This window comes from Echinops telfairi, unplaced genomic scaffold (genome assembly GCF_000313985.2).
Source record: "Echinops telfairi isolate 266 unplaced genomic scaffold, ASM31398v2 ScPeMD7_7425;HRSCAF=8463, whole genome shotgun sequence".
NCBI classification, from domain to species: domain Eukaryota; kingdom Metazoa; phylum Chordata; class Mammalia; order Afrosoricida; family Tenrecidae; genus Echinops; species Echinops telfairi.
The window spans coordinates 8,535,520-8,541,002 of NW_022111325.1; the positions used below are offsets into that span (position 1 = coordinate 8,535,520).

Here is a 5,483-nt window from a genome sequence, read left to right on the forward strand (position 1 = left end):
ATAGATAGATAGATAGATAGATAGATAGGTGATAGATAGATTTATACAGCGAGAAGGAATATAACAGATAATTAGTCCACACAGCAGTACAGAGGGTTCAGTTCCATTCACATCTGTGGAACAGTGAATACACTGGAAGTCCTTCAACTGCCGGGTTCAATGTCAAGGAAGCAGACTTCAGAGTCCTCCCTGCGGCAAAGCAGAGTCTGCCCACAGGCAACAAGCAGTAGGGTGGGCCACTGTGATAGTTAAGGTTTATTGTGCCAACCTGGCCCATGAACACGAGGGGTTCATTGAAGGGCAGTTTGATTGAAGGACGGAGAGAGAAATGACTCGTCCAGCCTCACCTTTCTGGTCTCTTGTTCTCTGATGGTCAGACCAGTGTGAGGCTGCCATAACTGCTTCTCTGCCTCAGATGGCAAGACTCACTTCCTGCGAGACATCCCTGAGGAGAAGCCACAAGGACCTGCCCTGATGCCACTCTGGGTGCTAGAGAAGGTGTGTGGAGACACCTGTCAGCGCTGAGATGATTACAAGCTCACTGATTCAGCTTTCTTCCTGCATTTGGCGTCAATGCATCAATGCGTGTGTTTTGTGAGATTGAGGAGGACTTTGTGGATCGGTGTCAGACATATGGGCTAATGTTGGACTTAAGGGCTTGGACAGCACTGGGTTGGGATGCTTTCTTAATGTACACTTACCCTTTATATAAAACTCTCTCTTATAAAATATGAGTGTCTATGAACTTTGTTTCTCTAGTCTTCCCAGACTAGCACAGTCACCAACATTCAGTAGATCAGGAGCTTAGCGAGGCAGGCCCAGGCAGGCCCAGACGGATATTGAACGCAAGCAATGCAAAGCAACAGAATCCATCAGCCTCAAACTCAAGCAATGTACCCACCAGCAGCGTGGCCAAGCAGGTCTAGAAGAGCCTCAAGCTCTCTTGCGACATGATCCACAGATTGGCCTGGCCCACAGGTAGTGTAGCTCACAGGCTAAGGCAGAGAACTAGCTACAGCTGCAGCACACATGCTCCAGCATGCTCCAATCACCAGAGAGCAAGAAAGAGGGGAGCGGGCCTTGCAGAACCATTTATCTCTTTGCCCTCCAATTAAACTGTGACCTGATTAATCCCACATGTTCCTATTGGCTAACGATCACAATAGCCAACTAAGAAACAACATACTGAACTTTAGGTCCATCAAATTACGCCTGCAACATACTAACGCTGTTTGGACTAAGTGCCATGCCACAAAATACAGCCTTTGTGGTGTGAGAGTTAAGCCCTAGACTGTTGACCAGAAGGTCTGCAGTTGAAACCCACCAACCACTCTGTGAGAAAGATATACAAGTCTGTTTCTGTAAAGATTACAGCGGGGGAACCCATGGGGCAGTTGTACTCTTTCCTAAAGGGTAACTATGAATTCGAATAGACTTTATGACAATAAATAATTTCAGTTTTGTTTTTGTCATTGAATTTACCGGAAGGGTTTAGCGCCACCTGGTGGTAGCATATAGATCTCAAAACCAAACTCACTGTCACTTTATTCCAACTCATAGCTATCCTATAGGACAAGGTAGAACTCCCCATGTGAATTTCCCAGATTGCTACTTTACAGGCGTAGAAAGTCCCATCTTTCTCCCCTGGAGTAGCTGGTGGTTTTGAACTTCAGACCTTGCGGATCACAGGCCGATGCATAACCATTATGCCACCAGAGCTCGTTGGCATATGTATCTAGTTGCAGGAAAATTACCTTTCTTGGCCGCTATTTGTGCCTTTGCACATACTTTTCCTTCTCCCTGCCATGAAGTCAACTCTGATTCATAGCAACCCTCTAGGACTAGGTAGAACTGCCCCTATGCATTTCCAAGACCATAACTCTTATGGGAGTGGTAAAGCCTCGTCTTTCTCTCGCAGAGCAGTTGGTGGTTTCAAACTGTGGACCTTGTGGTGAGCAGCCCAACAGTAACCCCTGTGCCACCAAGGCGGCCCCCTCTTCTCTAAAGAAGGAAGCACTGCATAAGCAAGTGTTAGGTGGCTGATTCAAGCTTACCACTCAGGAGAAACATGTTCCCATGAAAGGAGCCTCAGTTGGCCTGAGCTCTGTCGTCACTGCCTGCACCACCGTCATGCCAGCCTACACCATTGTCTATCTCCCAAAGGCACTGAGAGGCCAAGTGCATGCTGCTGGCTGACCAGGCCCAAGCAGGAAGGAGGAAGTGGTGACTAAGAGGATCAGGAGGTAGGGTCAGCTCAAGGCCACCTGTCTGGATGGGCAGCTCCCCAAGTTCTGAGACGGAGAGCTCAGCCTGTACCAGAGCAATGCCATCCAGCAGCACCTGGGTTGCTACCAACAACTCTATAGGAAGGAGCCTCCAGAGGTGGCCCTGGTGGATGTGGGGAATGAATGGCACGGTGAATGACGGCATGGAGGCCTTGCACTGCACCCTCATCTATACCAGGCCGGCAAAGACAATTACCTGAAGACACTTGATGCCCTGAAAACCCTTCTCTCCCAGAAGAGAGGTGGCCAGGCCTTTATCACGGATGAGTAGATCTACAATCTGTTGGGCCTACTGTTGACCCACCCAGTGCTGGCTTCCAGGTGGCTGGACGCCTTGTCCCTGCTCTCAGCCTGCATGGCATGGCTCAGCCCAAGCTTTAGGCCTTTCTGGATGCCCCAGTGCACCTCAACCTCCCCATCAATGGCAGCGGGAAACAGTGAGCACTGTGGGACCCTTGAGTGTGCACAGGGGCTACCTGCCTCTCTTTCCTAATCCACCCACCAACCACTGCTGCCAAAAGGATTCCTATTCTTAGCTACTCTACAGGACAGGGCAGGACTGCTCCATAGGGTTTCTAAACTGTCCCAAATCTCCAAGGAACGCAGGAGGAAAGTGCTCCTGGATTTTTGAGCCCCGTGTTTCTGTGTGGCTTTCTGAGATTCTTAATAAATCTCAGGCACCCATGATGTGTCTGTGTGTTTTCATCTGAGAACTGTTTAAACTTTCTCACTTGTCTGTTTTCCAGCAAAAGTTCTCTCCAGGTGAGGATAGAAATGCCTTTGATAGTTTTTTAATTGACCAAAAATATATAACAGGTAAACCTGTAACAGACTAAAATTAGATTCTCGGAATCAGCTCTTACACATGTCTCTGTAGATGTATAGATTTCAAGAGAATTGCTCATGCTGAACTCTAGCCTAATAATTTTTTTTCTGTTATTCCCCTCTTGCCCACCTCCTTTCTCATTCTCTCTCTCTCTCTCTCTCAAGAGTTTGTTTCACCCTCCACTGGCTGCAGTGGTGAGGGAGGGGTCTGGTTCTCTCTCTTTTTCAGGCTGTGTTTGTTGTTGCTGGTGAAAATGGCATGAGATTCTCTCACTGTCAACTGCTCTGCTGGAAGTTTCCACGTTTGTGCAATCTTGGGCTCCACAGTCACAAAACAGAAGATCTGCAGACAACCAGTACAAGCCAATAGAGAGGGCAACAGCCAAGACTCCTGTTCAGAGGTGGGGCAAGGAGCTCAGGCCCCCTACTGGCACTAAGACAACACCTCTTGGGTATATATACACACACACACACACACAATGGCTCTGCAACTCCAGACAAACCTGGTCTAAATAACACACTATCCCAACCCTGCAATGCTTCCCCAGCAGAATTTTACTGTGCCAAAGAGTCTAAAACGTTGAACAAATGAAAACCTGGGGACGTGTGGTACATGACAAACTATTGGTAACCTTGAGAAGAATGAAATTCCAGAAAACGTCATTGTGCGCATGCTGAACCAGTACGTGGGACAAGAGGCCGTTGTGCAAACAGAACAAGGGAATGTTGCTGTTGTTGTTGTTGCTGCAGTTGTGGGTGCTGTTGAGTTGGTTCTAACCCATAGCAACTTCCTGTACCACACAATGACTCATTCATTGCCTGGTCCTGTGCCAGCCTCACCACTGTTGCTCTGCGTGAGTCCATTACTGCAGTCACGGTGTCGATCCATCTCAACGAAGGCCTTCCTCCTTTTCACTGCCCCTCTCCTTTGCCAAACATGATGTCCTTCTCCAGGGACTGGTCTCTCCTGACCACGTGTCCTAAGTATTTAAGACAAAGTCTCTCCATCCTTGCCTCGAAGGAGAACTCTAGCCATACTTCTTTCAAGACAGATTGATTTGCCTTGTTTCATGGACCCTTCAGCAGTCCATGGTACTTTTAAGATTCTTCACCAGCAGCACAACTCAAATGCATTGATTCTTCTCCAGTCTTCCTTACTCAGTGTCCAGTGTTCACAGGCATACAAGGCAATTGAAAATGCCATGACTTGTGGAACTCGCACATGGATCAAGAGACTGTTGTGTGAATAGAACAAGACAATATTGACTGCAGGCACACTTTAGTCCTCAAAGTAACATCCTTGGTTTTCAATTCTCTAAAGTGGTCTTAGGCAGCAGATTACCTAATGCACATGCCTTTTGATCTCTTGACTGCTTCTTCCATGAGCATTGATTGTGGGTCCAAGCATGATGTTATCTGTTGGTCCAGTTGTAAGGATTTTTATCTTCTTTTTTTTTTTTTTTTTAGCACAACCGACTTCTTTATTTTGCTGCTACTGTTGTGATTTAATGCCAGAATGATTAAATCTGATTTTACATTTTTCTCGTGTTAGTCAAATATTTCATAATTTTCCTTTAGAGGAAAATTATTTTTGTGCTGATGAAGAATATTTTCCAATGTATTAAATTTATAGCATTGTTTGGTTCTGTCCACACTTCTTTCATGTTGCGAGTGCTCAAGCAAATGATTATCAACTTTCTTGATTTCAAGGGAAACCAGGTTGGGATAGCTCTCCCACATCACATCCTGATAGAGGGTCTTCTGAGCAGGGTTCAGGAGCTCCCATTCCTCCCCGGTGAACTTTACCACCACATGGTTGAATGTCAGCGATTCCTGAGCCTTGGTCATTTTCTTTGGTCCTTAGGACATTGCTGGCAACTGGGATGCTCTATTTTTTTCCTATGGGAATCAGGTCTGATGCTGTTCACAAATTTCAGTCTATCATGAGGACACCCCAGAAACAATAACACCCAAGCCAGGCACTTCTTCCTCCTTCCTCTAAGCTGCTGGAGATTCCTAACCTGCAGGTATGGTTGTCAAGGTGCTGTCCCAAAGAAGAACTGTATGAACTGTATCTTGGATCATTTATGATCTCAGCAGTTACTTCCCAAAGGGGGCGCGGCTGCCGCGGCTGTGCCTATTCCGCGCGAACTCCCACTGCGGCTCAGGGCGTCACGGCGCAGCCAAGGGCCGAGGTCGATCTTCTTTACATGGAATTGTAATCCGTGCTGAAGACTGCAATCCTTGATCTTCATCAGCAAGTGCTTCGAGTCCTCGCTGTCAGCAAGCAAGGCTGTGTCATCTGCACATCACAGGTTGTTAATAACAAACCTTCCTCCAAATCTGATGCCACGTTCATCTTCATATAAGCCA

General features: G+C 47.0%; 1 pseudogene; it reads left to right on the forward strand.

The window, feature by feature from the left end:
- LOC115872556 overlaps positions 1 to 2,726 on the forward strand; it is a 24,509-nt pseudogene extending 21,783 nt beyond the window's left edge.
- The last annotated feature ends 2,757 nt before the right edge of the window (positions 2,727 to 5,483 follow it).